This window comes from Zonotrichia albicollis, chromosome 4 (assembly GCF_047830755.1).
Source record: "Zonotrichia albicollis isolate bZonAlb1 chromosome 4, bZonAlb1.hap1, whole genome shotgun sequence".
Classification (NCBI taxonomy): Eukaryota; Metazoa; Chordata; class Aves; order Passeriformes; family Passerellidae; genus Zonotrichia; species Zonotrichia albicollis.
The window spans coordinates 46,734,430-46,748,360 of NC_133822.1; the positions used below are offsets into that span (position 1 = coordinate 46,734,430).

Sequence of the window (13,931 nt, forward strand, 5' to 3'; positions counted from 1 at the left end):
TGGACTCCAGGAATTATTTCCTTCACTCTTTCCAGTATTATGTTGAGGCAACTCCTCAGCATATCATGCTCTAAATCATATCAGTAGAATGATCCAGATTAAAAATGGATCCAAATTAAAAACATGCCACAAATAGGCATTAATGGAGATGAGAAGGAGAGGGAGGACTATGGAAAGATCATCGGTCCTTTGGCAGGTGGAAAGCACCCCCATGGAACACCAGGCCTGTCCTTGGGCTGTCTGTGCCCTTCTGTAAGAGGCAATCCTGTCCCAGGAAGGTTCTGCTTCTGTCTTCTGATCTTGAGATACTTCAGATACTTCAGACACTTTGTCCCTCACCAGAGTGCCAAGCACTTCTGGAGGTGTGGTGGCAACTAAGCAAGGCAATTCCTCAGGGTCAGAAGGAGTCCTTTTGTACAATGGCACAGGAACTCCTAAACCAGCATGCCTGCTAAAGAAAGTATGAGAAGTATGAGATGACAATAACCTGGATTTGAGTGTGCGTGTGTGTGTGTGTGTGTGTGTTTCAATTCATTAAGCCAAATCATTCCGGATATTTAAAGAGCAGTCAAGCAAATACCTCAGCTGGTAGTAACCTCCAGAAAGGCAAGGGGCAGACAGACCAGGATGAGCAGCACGAAAAATCACTATACCTCAAGCACAGTCACATTAAATATTTAATAAATAATCTAACTTCCTTTCCAGCTTCGTTTTATTTTTCTGTCATGTCCTTGTCAATCTGTCAAGAAACAGCAAGAATATTTCCAGACTAAAGTTCAGGCTGAGTCAAGTTGCTCATATCCCTTCACTTAATTATGCTACTGTCATCCAGTTGATCAAAATCAGGCCACAGAATCTGGACCCAAGGCTAGATGTATTGAATGGCATGTTGAACAGAGAAGTCCAGTTGCTCACGGAAGGTGATTTCCTGGAAAACACAGCAACACACTCCTTCCTGAGAACATCTCTTTGAGTACTCTGTAGAAACACAGATAGGACTATCATAAGAAAAGGAAATGTCGTTACTTAAAAGTAGTATGTCAACATCATCCTTCTCAATAATAACGCATAGGTTGAAAATACAGGAATGACATGAAAAGTTCTCAAACACTTGTCTTGTGCTTTGTATCCAATCCCTTCTGTCTTTCAGAGTCTTACAGAATAAAAACCAAGAGGGTCTACTCTGAGTTGACAGAATATCCACTCAATGAAAGGTAAATGCTTCAATCATCAAACATCTCAAAATGTGTGTCATGGGCATGCTATGAGTACAGAACACTGGAATCCACAAAGGGGAGAGAAATTACCAAGCAGGAAATGTCTGGAAAAATCATTGGGAGAACAAGACCCCATGCTGCAGTAAGGGACAAAACACCCAACATCCTCTCTAAACTCGAATTTGATGACAGTATAAACCAAGTGCATGAGAAAGATGCAGATGTGAGTGTACACTGAAGTCCTTACAGTTCTTGCTGACAGCACACTGAATTTATCCTCTGCCTACATGACACGTGGTACAAGTCATGGATCTTTCTGTAGGAATAGAATATTCACAGTCTGGTTTGAAACAGTAGCTGAAGCATGTCTTTGTGTCCTGCCCCCCAGTTTAATAGGGTTTTTCACACTCCAGTTTCAGTTACCTTGTTCAGTGAACAGATGGTATGTCAATGTACTTTCATTGAAATTACTTGGAAAACAGAAGGCTGTCCCATGCATTTTTTTACCACATCCTCTACATACTGTTGTTTTCACCTCTGAACTATTAATAAGCTTTTTTTTTTCATTTCAGATGCCAGTGTCACACCTATAAAAATGGTAAGGAAGGACAAATGTATAGTGACAGGTGTACACTTAGAACTTTTATTCTGTCAAATTCATTCCAGCAACAGTAGATTTCCAGAATCAATATTGACTGACAGCCAGTCCTTCTAAATATCAGCATCCTCATGAATCAAATCTACTGTATATCACACTGCACCTGCACAGACAACATAAGAAAAGCAAAACCCTGAGACCTTCAATTAGGCACATCTATGATTGATGTGTCTAAGTTCACTGTATACACAAATGCTGAATAATTTGTACTTAACATGCTTCCCATTTTTGTGGGGAATGCAGCAACTTTAACAAATCTATCTACATATTTTTGTGAGACTGATAATACACGCCTCTTCACAAGAAAAGAGGTATTTCTCCATTCTCAGCTAGACAAGTTATCAAGTCCCATTCAGAGCAAGGACATTTCATTCCTGTTAATACTTCCTGCTTATCTCTAGTGATGATAACAAGATTCTGACCTTGAATCAATGTCACCAGTCACCAGCCAGTAGCAGCAGACCCATTTGTTCTGTGGTTTTGTACAAAAAGCCACATTATTGTATGACCTGAATGCTTGAGAAAGCCTGCTGTTCTTGGACTAAATGCAAGTAAGAATCCTCAATGGAGATGACAGTGGGATGCAACTTTATCTTCCAAATCACTCAGCATTTCCCTCCATTGTCCAGCATTTCCCTCCAGTGCCCTAGGTACATCAATTTGCTACACATCTTTCTGTGTGATTCTTCTAAAATATGTAGGAATGTCAAGATCCAACATAACTGGGAGCATTCAGCATCTATGCATGAACACCATCTGGATCTCAATTTCACATTTAATTAGGGTATTGCCAAGCTCTATGTGGAATTCCTAAAGCCAAAGTTTTCTTGCAGAAAGTACAAAATTAGGTATTCAGAACCATGTGCACAGACTGGGTCAAGCCTGATCCAGTTGACTGCAGGATGATCTGAAATCCTGTCTCTCCTCTGGGCCTGAAACCAGTGCTTCAAGCACCCTTCCATGTCTGTAACCCGGTTAGAAATGCAAGACTAAGAACACCTCTGGGATTTTTGATACCAAGCTGCCCTAGTGGCTATTAATCAGACTTTCATGGAAGCCAAGAAGTTCAGGTTTCAGTGGCAGATTTGTCTTTATTCCAAGACAACCCACGCTCCCAGTTTGAGCTTCTAACTGTGGACTCCAGAGTCCATTCAGGTGAGTGCACCAAGTGGCTCTTTACTGGCTTTAGTAATTTTATTTTTTTTTCTTGTTAATGTAGCAACAAAATAATAATCAAACCAGAACAAAGCTCATTATAAACTTCAAACCTTGTAAAGCTCAAAACCAGAATATATATGCTGACATTTTTTCATTATTTTCTTATATATTTGTTGAGTATGGACAGGTGGTTTTTTAACAGCCCTTCTCCCTCCTGAGCATCTTTAAGTTTCCCATTTGTCCAGATCATTTGAAAAATAAAAGAAAAAAATAAAAAGGACTAACTGAAAATAAGAGTTCCTGACTTTTCTGGAAATTATTCTGATTCCTTAATGAGTGAGAAGGTTTAAGCACTAGATTATGAACAATCTTTGCCAAGCAATGAAAGTAAACCCTGAGCTTTTATTTAGCCATCCTTGGTATTCAGACAAAAAAAATAGTTTGAGTGGCTTCCATTCAATGTTTGGTGCCAATTATCTATGTTGGATACAGCATTCTTCCTTCATAGTGTAGGCAGCACCAGTAAAATCAGTTCTTGGTATTTCATCTAAAGAGACAAGCCACTACACTGAGCCCAATTATTGGCATTCCCAGCTATGTGTCAAGAGGACACTAGATATGTTGAATAAGCAATTCACTCAATGCTTGCACTGAAAATGAGTAGTGTTTTAAAGGCATGTGATAGACTACCCAGACCCATTTTTTGCAGCTTTCCAGACATTTAAGAGGGAAGCAGTGCTGTTCTTTACTTTGAGCACTGTCTCATTTCAGACAATTGCACACTATGTCAGCAAGCTGCAGTGCAGGCATATTCAGAGGTTTCACTCAATTACTAGGGGCAACAGAGCCTTGATAATTATTTTCACTTTTCACCTGCTCAACCAGAGTAGCTGAAAGAGATCAATTTCATGCTGCAACTGAATTCCCAAAGGAGCCAGAAGCCTCTGGTTGCACACACTGCAGCTCAAACACAGCATCTCATTCATATGCTCTAGAAGGCTTTTGGGAATAAGAACAGCCCTGTCACTTGAACGTGTGATTTACACCTGCAAGTCAACCAGCAGTGTTAACACACTTTGAGATCATAGCAGACCTTTCATTTGTTCATTTTTACTGTTTTAACATACAGCTTACTGTAAAGAAAACCTTTGTACTCAGTCCAACATCATATTTCAAAGCAAAGTACTCTCCACACTGTGTAATTCCACTGTGTAATTACAGTGTGGAACTTGTCATTTCAGAACACTGAGGTGGCCCACAGTGCAGCTAAGTTCAAAAGCAGCTTTGGGCAGGGGAGGTTCAGAGGCGGCTGCTCAACGTGACTGCCTAGGTGCCAGTGCTTTCTCAGGAAGCTCCTTGAGGTACTGGACCTGGGAAGAATGATCAGGGAAAAGAGCACTTTCTGTATACTCTGATTTGAGGTACTTCCCTCAAATGTTTGTCCCTGCTAGCTGTGAGTCACAGGGCTGCTCAGGGCACACTTCTGGCTTAGTCTGATGTGCTTGTCCCTGTGTTTTCCCACACCCACCCACACTAACTGTAATTACTGAGCAACATGGATGATGTAAGCTTTGCCCAAGGTAACCTCCCTGAAATTGCTATCCTTCCTGTGACTGACAGATGGTATGTGAATGGGAGTTCTTAATAAAATGGATATTAAGTGTGTTTACACAAGCTAATTGCAGCCAACAGGCCTGACCAGACCCAATCTAAGTGATTTCCTTCTCTGCCCTTCCTCTGATTTCTTACTATCATCTCCCCTACAGGGCATATGGCAGAGTTATGTTTGAGGGAAGGTTATGTTATCTCTGATTCTAACAGAGGTATTGTTTGTATTTTTCTAAAAGAACATAAACAACTGAGTTTGATGATCTTTCTACTAAACCATTGCTCAAACTCATTCCAAAGGCTCCAGCTGAATATCTTATTTCCCATTTGTTTTGTATGATCTATACCAAGCTTAAGCATATGATGGTTAAGTTAAAAAAAATAGAGAACAGTACATTTGGAAATTTTCCCAGTTGATGAGAAGGGGTATTTTCCTGTGGCTTTCTCTATAGTGTACTGAAGCAAGAAATGTAAAAAGGGAAACAAAAAGAGCAATTGTCTAGAGGGTAGATGGGCTTTCTGGGCTTGCAAACTACTTTCATATCCAATCCCTTGCACTGCAACTGATAAGCTGTTGTAGTAAGTCAGGTCCTAAAATGCACCAAATTCCTAGCAGCTCCCCAGCTGATTTGTGGGGCTTATAGGGCAAGTCTTGAGCATCAAATAGCACTTGGTTTTTAGCAGAGACACATACTTCCATTTTCTATTGGCATTTTAAACCTTATTAGGCTGGGGTTCTGTTGTTAATTTTATGGCATTGGTTGACCCCTGCCAAAACAGCCATTTTCATACATAAAAGAAAGGGGAAAATACTACTCTGGGCTTACAAACATTGGAGAAATGAAAATGTATTTAAAGAAATCTCCAGGACATCTCTTGTAATATATCCCACAAAACACATAAGATGGCAAAAAATATAAGATGGCAATGTTATTCTCTCCTCTAGCCCTGACAAGATCATTACAAATAGGTATTTTGATTTATTTCACCTCCAAGAGCTTCCTTTCATATTGGGGAAGAAATTTTGATAAATCACAGCTTTCATCTGCCAACCGTAAGACTTCTATTTTCCTTGAAGTGCATTGTAAGTATAATTCTAAATCCTTACAAATACCAAGAGATTTAGGGTCTCTTCTGGAAGGTGCTAAATATCTTCATTCCTTTGCAGCTCAAATAAGCCCCTACCATCTATCAAATGTAATACTGGACCATTGCTTTTTTTAAGTCTCATTATTTTTAAAAACACAGTTGTACAAGACTTCAGATATATTTTCAGCTCCGCTCTGTTTCTTATTGGCAATTTATCTGGCTTCCAGACTGACCTCAGCACAGCTGGAGACACATCATATGTCTCTGTGCAGAAGCAGTTTAGTGCTGGTTTATTACCCCAGGGACAGCCCTACATGAGTGCATCTGTATTGCTCCACGCTACAGCCTGGGAACAATGCCTCTGTGTGGAAGTAGTCCAGCTAGCAAACACAGCTGCTCTGCCAGATTGCAATTAGCCCCCCGAAGAACCATGGAGCTCTCTTTGCTCAGAACTCTAAGAAGTAATATATTGAAAAACAGCAGACATATCACTGCCTATAAAACAACAGGGCAGCTCCAAGCAAACTGGTTAATGGCCTTGGGGTAAAAGGGAAGAGTAGGGGCACAGAAAAAAAGTAAAGTGATATAAGCAACAGCAGTTCTAAATACTACTTTGCTCATGATGCAGGTGAGGAGGGTTTGTTATCCTGAGGGCTTCTTTGCATGAGTGCAGGGTCAGGGGGCACCAGTCCAGGTTCAACATCCAGACAATACACTTCTGAAACCAAAATCTCCAGATAATGTGACATGCAGTCACCAGAGTGTCTGTGCAATGTACACTCTGAGTTCAAGACTCCACCCCAAAGTTTGGTTGCTCCCAAGACTGCTGCACCAGGTTGTGTCACACAGGACAAAGACTTGCACAAAGCTGTGCTTCAGGGCTCAGTCTTGTCCTTATCATCTCCTGCTGTCTGGGTGAAAAGGGCTTCCCACTATGCATGTGGGTTTACATTTCAGTGTGGCATCTAGCTCTGCAAATGCTGAATGTGACCAGCACTGCGTTTCAGATTCCACTCTGAGAGTCAGGGACCTGTAAGTTGGCACTGACAGCCCCCAGTGCCTAAATGGTGTATTATCACTCCCACCCCACAGAGCAAATGATGCAAATCTGTTTGTATCAAGTTTAGAGCTAGCTATTGACAGTAACTACAGCTGATGGTGGTGGGGTAAGTAGCCCAGTTTCAGCTCTGGCTGCAGCCTAATATCTTCCCAGGCAGCATGAACTGCTCAGGTAAAAACTCCATATCTCCTGCAGAAGAGCTGACTTCTGAGGTTTGGTGGCCAAAATTCCAAAATAGATGTTTGGTGATCACAAGATGCAGTCATGGTAACAACTTTCTACTTTAGATGCTTTTGGGAAATCTGCCTAATGTGGTCCTTAGCTGCAAGTCTGGATCTTATCAATGTCTAAGAGCTTCTTCAGTCCTTCCAGCAGCACAGAGATTTTCCCCTTTTGTTGTTGTTGTTATTGTGAAGTGGTTTTAAGTGTTTTTCTTCATCTGTTTTGGTAGCCCTGCTTTCTAGAAGCTGGCGCCAGCCAGGCAGTTTTGTTTGAGCATGGCACATATATGACATGAGGGACCAGTGGGAACTGCTCTCCTTTCCATAGCAGGTAGATGAGCAGCGAGTCCAGTGATTTGCTGATGCTTGCTGAAGCAGCAAGCCTTTAAAGCATACTGTGAAAGGACAGCTTTGGTGGTATCTTCTCAGCATGTGCAAACTTCAAACAAGGACAAAAAACCAAAGACTGATAAAATTCACAGGTGAGGAGGGCTGCCACATTGGAGATAAGGACTGCTTTATGATAGAAGAATGATAAAGATCTCCCCTAAGCCTCTTTTCTCCAAGAAAAAGAACCCCAGCTCCCTCAGCCACTCCTCACAGGACCTGTGACACACCCCTCAATGTCTTGCTTGGAGTGGTGGGTCTGGAACTGGACACAGGACTCGAGGTGGGTCCTCACCAGTGCCAAGTACAGGGACACAATCCCTGCCCTGTCCTGCTGGCCAGGATTCCATTGGCCTTCTTGGCCGCCTGGGCACACGCTGGCTCATGTTCTGCTGCTGTCAATCAGCTCTCCCATGACCTTTTCCACCAGGAAAAGACCAGGCCACTTTCCAGCCACTCTGCCCCAAGCCTGTAGCCCTGCACAGTGATCCAAGGGCAGGAGCTGGCATTTGGCCTTGCTAAACTTCATATAGTTTGCCTCAGCCCATGAATCCAGCCTGTCCAGATTTCTCTGCAGAGCCTTCCTGCCCTCAGCAGATCAACACTCCCACCCAGCTTGGTGTTGCCTGCCAGCTTACTGAGAGTGGACTTAATCCCCTCATCCAGATCATCAACAAAAATATTAAACAGATCTGATCCCAACACTGAGCCCTGGGGAATGCCACCAGTGACCAGTTACCAGCTGGATGTATCTCCATTCACCACCACTCCCTGAGCTTGGCCAACCAGCCAGTTTTTTACCCAGCAAACAGAGCACCTGTCCAAGCCATGGGAAGCCCTATTCTCAGGGAGAATGCTGGGGGAAATGGTGTTAGATGCTGAAGTCCAGGCAGACAACATCAACAACCTTCCCCTCATCCACCACAAGGGTTAACTTGTCATAGAATGAGACCAAGCTGGTTAAACAGGATCTGCCTTTCACACACCCATTCTGGTTGGGCCTGATGCCCTGGCTGTCCTGTATGTGCTGTATGATGGCACTCAAGAGGATCTGCTCCATAAAAATAAAAAATAGCTTTTAGTGAGAAGTGAAGTCTCTTAAAATGAGCAAGAGGTGACCTGCTTATTATTGCCATGGGAAAAAGCAATACCTGAAAGGCCTTGAGTTTAAGGTAGGAAAGCATAACAGGAACTAATGGCTTGAAACTTAAGTCAGAAAAAAATCCAATTAGAAATAAGGAAAAAAAATTAATAGGGACAATGGGATAATATTTAAACTAATAATAGTGGAAATGATGGATTCACAGTCTTTTGTTGTCTTCAGATCAATACCACATCCTCCTCTGGAACACAAGCTTTAGCCAAGCAGAAGTCCTTAGAATCAATACAAGGGTAATGAATACAATTTTAATGGCCTGCAACACACATGAGGTCAAACCAGATGATCTAATGGTCCCTCTGGCTTTATAATCTAGGAACAGTCATATCAGATGAAAGAGTACAGGGCAGATAAATTAAATGAGTTAGGAGTGTTTATGGCAGTCTTTGCCAGGACTACTGTGCTAAAAATTTAGCACATATGAGACTTTGTTTTTCTGTCTTGCCTGTCCTTCTGTTGATTTTCTTTCTCCATTGGAGGATATTTCATGAATAGATTTTGCCACTAACTGTAAACAGTCTTACAGAATTCCCTGGGTAGCACATCACTAGGGTCATATTGAGACTTCTGTTACAACATTTATGATAGTAATTTCCAGGTAAGAGCCTATTTTTCAAATTTTTCTTTTCCATGTTTGGTCTCAAGAGAAATTTTTAAGTTATTAAGAAAAGCAGTTGTCCTGGTTTTAGACAGGAAATCAGGAAGGAAAACCATTCATCTGTAAGAAGATACCTGGCATTCTATTTCACTGCCAGTTCAATAGTTAAACTTTCAGGTGGCAGGTCCATGGAGGAGTCTAGCATTGCTGAACCATTCTGCACAACAAAATAACAGCAAATAATCACTAGAGAACAGCTCTAAATATTTACAACACAGAATGCTTCCCTTTTTGTGTTAAACTACTGACAGTTTTATGGAACAAGAAATCTTTTCCTGTGAATTTTAGGCAGGAATAGTTTCTATTGGGGTTGTCTTAATATTCCACAAAAGAAACAAAGAACTCTAGGGTTTATTTTCAATAAACGAAGATTGCAGCTGCATAGATGTGTGGTGTCATGTCTGAATAGCATCCTGTGCTGTGAGGTCCTTTTCATTTTAGGATGAATCAAAACAAGCCATCCAGAGATACTTAAACACTTTACACTAAAGGTAACCTAACAAGACACACTTTGCACACAGCTTCTCTCTGCTACAGCAACCAGATGAAAGATGTCCCTAGACCCTTTTCTTTTAGATCAAGTGCTATCCAGGATGAAGATATTATACAGTGTGCAGGAAGACAGGGCTTCAGCCACCAAGGTGGCTTTCTAGCCACCATGTATTATTTCAGTAATCATTTTATTAATTTTTAAATGGTTTTGCAGTTTTGTTCTTTAATGCAAAGTTATATACCTGAGCCCTAGCAGAGAAGGTTTGAGGTAGGAGATGTTAAGCAAATTGTATCCCACTTAGAGAAGAGTAATGAAATTGGAACTTTACACAGAGAGTATGCAAACAGCAATTTAATTCTGAACAAAATAATGGAGGTGCAATGTTGCCAGTGCAATCCTTTGTGAAGAATTCAGATGTTTTAACAGCAGCAGCTGGAAGTGATTTTCAGGTGCAAAGCTGATTCAAGGGCCATGTGACTTAGCAAGCTACCTGCTTCCTTATGTGATCTTTGTCAGGTTACTTGAGATCAGACCCATAAAAGGACAGAGGCATTGTCGTTCCAGCTCCTCAGCTCCTAGGGGGGATTTTTCAAACCAGCTGGAGCACTTGTCTGCACTACCCACTAGTGAGGAAGTCAGCAGCCTTGTGTGAATCAACAGCCCTGAGCAATCAACCCTGCTGATTGTTGCACCTGAACTAAGCACTGGGAAATACCAAAGACCTGAGGCCCTCCTATGAACCTGAAGCCTCAGGTTAAACATCAGTGGTGCCTTCCATGATTTGAGTTCAGGGAAATCACCTACTATTTTAATAGATAAGACAGAGCCAAGAGACAAAGCAATGATACTGATAGAACATTAGGCAAGTACAGCAGGCAGAAAATGGGAAACTCGTCCAATGCCCTTCTCATGGTTTCCAATGTGCCTATCTTCCCTGTCACTAAGTGAGCCACTCACCTAGGGTCTATTTGCGACTCCTTTCTGCCCATCCTGTCAGAGCTGGAGTTCTATATTACAGTCCTACAATCTTCAAAAGCAAGTGACCCCACAGCACAGAGGGAGAAGAGCTTTGCTGGGTCCAGGTCCCACTCCCAGCCCTGCTACTGATGCCACATGTCCATAGAATCACTCTTAATGCAATCTCCTCCAGCTGTTTTTGAATGTCACATGGTCATGGCTATTGGCCCTGCTGGTGCAGAACATGCCTAGGTCAAGGCAGGCCCTTGAAGGGCGGGAAGTTCCAGGCCACCCCAAGGAAGAGATGAAACCTAAGTCAGCAGCATTTTGGGAAACCATCACCAACAGACACTGGGCACTCCACTGCCTTCACTGGTGAGAACGCTGGTACACACAGACTCCCTGATGGTTCTGCAGTTGGGTGACTCAGTCTGGCTTTTAATGGAATAAAAGCTCGTAATTGGATCTGTCTCTTCCTCTCTCCTAGCTTTTGACCTGAAATTTCAAATATCAGCCAAAACAGATGGAGAAATATAATTTTCCATCACAACTGAGCTCATAGGAAAAGGCAGCCAAGAAAATGAGAGAGAATAGAGGAACTACTGGGTTTTTGGTCCATCATATTTCTCGTATTGCAAGATGTCATACAGGTTTAAAGGTCTTAAAAACTATTTTCTATTCTGAGATGAAAAATGCCGTTGAACACATTCATATTTGTTTTTATCCATCTCCTCTGTCAAAGGTATTGGCTTTCTATCACAAAGAACTGGCACTTTCAACTCTACCTTGCATGAAGTACTGTATTTACAAGTCCAGAAACAAATGGATATAAACTAATAGAAATGCTTATTTCTTATTAATATTCATTCTAAATAGAAAAAAATATACATATATGTGTGTGTGTATATATATATTTTAGTCCATGTACCATTCATTCCAAATCATAAATAATCAGATAATGGGTTTTGGTCCTATAAAAAAGTTATATAACAAAATCATTCAAGAGCAGGCACTTGTGTTTAAATTTAGTCATCAGTTTGTTAACTTACTCCTGCCAGTTGTAGTAGATTACCTGTGCATATCAAAATAGATATAAAAATTACCTTGGACAATGTTATGATATATGATGGCTGCAACAATTAATCTTATCTGATAATCAGCCACCTTCTTTCAGCTGCTATAGCCAAGCAAGGAAATGCACTGTCATAGTTTTGTTCTGATTAACTTGTAACTTGTTTACCAGTTAAAATTTGCATTTCACTATTAGAGATTTTGTTTTTTGTTTATTTCACTGAACAAAAAAAATTGCTTATTAAATGCACTACAGCACTGTGTATTCATCTTATGGAAAATATTAGCATTTCTTAACAAATATGTTTCTATATAAAAATATGTAACAAATAGCAAAGCATATTTTCATGTTATATATAATCAACACATTGTATAACAGTCTAATATGTTAATCTTGAGCATTCTTTTTTCCATATTACAAGAGAATCATTGTACAGAGGAATACAAATCACTGCCAATACCTCCCATGAAACGCACTTCTCCAGTCTAAATAAAAATCATTTCCTCAGACTAAACCAGCACCCAGTGTCCCTTCACACTCACTGTGGCTGCCACAGCTGCCCACCTGGTGCTATGTCTCACTTCTCCCACCTCAGTCTATATATGTGACTCACACAGCCCCCTTACTGTACTCAGTGCCAAAGTGGGCTCTAGCACCTCCCTCAAGCACAGGCACGATGCCTCTCTCCCTCCAACTCTGCTTTTCTGCTTCTCATCCTCATGCCGAGCTCCACACCTTCTGGGGCTGAATTTAACCCAGCAGATTTCAGCCAGGGCCCTTTGGGCAGTCCCCAGCTCTGCTGCCAGGAACACTGTGTGTAAAATGACAACAACATTAAATGAAGGTGTCAAACATGATTCAAATTAGTTCTCCCTTGAGGCCTAGGAGAGACTTTCATAGTAACTCATTTGTATTCACAAGCATCCTCAACCTGTAAGAAGTCACAAGTCTTGAAGGTCAAATAAGGCCCCAGGTCCATCCCAGCAGCAAAACTATATTATTACAAGTCAGATACATCCCATGTGGAAAGTGTCCCATTGCCTGCACAGCCTGTAATGATGCTGACAGGTATTTAGACTTAGGCCTCCCGAGTCTTGTGCCAACCTACAGATATTCCAGATTTCTAAATGACCAGATTTCTAAAGCCAGAAATAATCACTGTAATGATCAAATGAACTGCTACATGCACATGCCATGATATTTCAGCAAGTGACCCAAATATTAAGTTCCTAATCACCATTAAGGTCTTAACAAGAAAGGCTCTGTGCTAGAGCTGCAAATGCAGTTAGACCTATTAAAGTTTCACACTTTACAATGGATGTTGTTAATTGCCAGTGGATACACAAATGCCTGTGACAGATCTAAGATAAAGGTCTGAGAATGCATATTTCTGTGTCACTTTATTTGAAGTAGATGACTAAAAGGGACAGATGGCAATTTCCTGTCACTGGGGCCACAGCACACAAGCAGGTTCTCAACTTCTCAACTTCTTTCCTTTGGTCTAGAAATCATGCCTGGGCTTGTCAGCCTGTGACACGAGATCCTGCCTACATTTTCCATGACTCTGCATTTCTTATGATTCTCATGAGTCTGTTTTTAGCGTTCCTATGAGTGAGAGCAGCAGGAATATTTCACTCTTTAGAAATGTTTCTCTCTACATATCTGCAAATATGTACTGAGAGCCACACTTTGCAGTTACGGAGTTCATGTTCCTCTTAAAAATAGGTAGGTTTTGAAAGCATGAATAGCTGTTTTATATAGGGCCATTTAAGATTGTTTTTTAAATAAAAGAAGGTTCTCTGAGAGTTTATATTTCGTTCTCTTCAGCAAATTGTGGTGTACTGGAACTTGCTGAAAAGAAAAAAATCAAAGTATTTTAAAAATTAACAAATTATAATTAATGCAAGAGACAATATTTAGCTGTTTTCTACATTCTTATTGAAAAGAAATTTTTTCTATTCTTCAAAAATTACTAAGTGAATATTTTTATAAATTATCAGAACCGTGCCTTGGATTTTTTCTTCTGACAACTCATTAGTAGCTCGTGAGCTATTTCAGAGGGAAGTTCTCCCACAACAAAACAAGACAGGAATAATGCTGCAGCATGTCTGCTGTTGCAACTCTAATAAAAAAATCCTAAATACAAAATAAAAATCTGAAATACACTTCAAAACACAAATTTAATTACACTGTA

The 13,931-nt window shown here is 40.9% G+C and overlaps 1 protein-coding gene across 1 annotated transcript in view; it reads right to left on the bottom strand.

Moving 5' to 3' along the window:
• The window catches only part of LOC113460377 (uncharacterized), a 129,201-nt gene that overhangs the window by 44,188 nt on the left and 71,082 nt on the right, over nucleotides 1-13,931 (bottom strand). The gene's annotated exons all lie outside the window — the stretch shown is intronic.